Source organism: Lathyrus oleraceus, chromosome 3, assembly GCF_024323335.1.
Source record: "Lathyrus oleraceus cultivar Zhongwan6 chromosome 3, CAAS_Psat_ZW6_1.0, whole genome shotgun sequence".
NCBI lineage: Eukaryota > Viridiplantae > Streptophyta > Magnoliopsida > Fabales > Fabaceae > Lathyrus > Lathyrus oleraceus.
The window spans coordinates 134,611,884-134,613,106 of record NC_066581.1 but is presented as its reverse complement, the minus strand read 5'-3'; positions in this window follow the sequence as shown (position 1 = coordinate 134,613,106).

Sequence of the window (1,223 nt, the reverse complement as noted above, 5' to 3'; positions counted from 1 at the left end):
CGTAGGGCTTTCATGCAAAATGAAAAATAAAAGAAAATTACTCTGTCTGAAGAGTAACTTGGACTATTTATTCAGCAGTCCAGTTGTTGATCTTCTCCCCTGGAGCACACGGGCGCATCCAATTATCCATATCACAATCACTGTCACCATCTTCATCGTCTGTTGCAAAGATATCCCCGTGATTCATCAATCCAGCACTAGTGAAAGTACACGGTCCTTTCTGATTCTGGACACCCTGCTCTGATGATTGAAAAGGCTGATAACCAATGCCAAACATGTCTTCTTTTACGGGCACATCAATCACCTTGCCCCAGCCTTCCGCGTTACCTGAATGAATGACCTCCAGAGCTTGTTTATAGGATGCAATCAAGGTACCTGATTTCTTCTGTTCAACAAAAGCCACCTTCTCAATACTGACAATCTCGAAAGCTTGACATAGAGTTTCATGAATTTCGCCATCCATCTCCACATATTTGAAGGAGGATAAATGGCTCACAAAGATGTCCTCTTCGCCACACACGGTAACAACTTGACCATCCCACACATATTTTAGCTTTTGGTGGAGAGTCGAAGAAACTGCTCCGGCTCCATGTATCCAGGGACGCCCCAACAGACAACTATATGCTGGCTGAATATCCATCACATAGAAGACAATATTAAACACTTCCGGGCCGATCTTCACAGGCAACGTGACTTCACCAAAAACTGATCGCTTGGATCCATCAAAAGCACGGACAACAAGATCACTTGGTGTGAGAACAACCCCTTGGGCATCAAGCTTACTCAGAGCCTTTTTGGGCAGCACATTCAAAGAAGAACCGGTATCAACCAAAACATGCGACAAAACGGCGCCTTTGCATTCCATCGTGATATGCAGAGCTCTATTGTGATTGCGACCCTCAGGTGTCAAGTCTAGATCCGCGAATCCCAAACCATGCCTCGTGTTAACATTTGCAATAACACCTTCAAGCTGGTTAACAGAAATCTCTTGAGGCACATAAGCCATATTCAACATTTTCAACAGGGCGTTACGGTGTGCCTCGGAACACATCAACAGAGAGAGAATATAGATCTTTGACGGTGTCTGGTTCAACTGATCCACGATCTTGTAATCACTCTTTTTGATAATTATCATAAATTCCTCCACGTCCTTCTCAAAAGAATTCTCGGGCACTTCCTTTCGTACTGGTTCTTCTTCAACTACAGCTTGTTTTCCTTTTGTT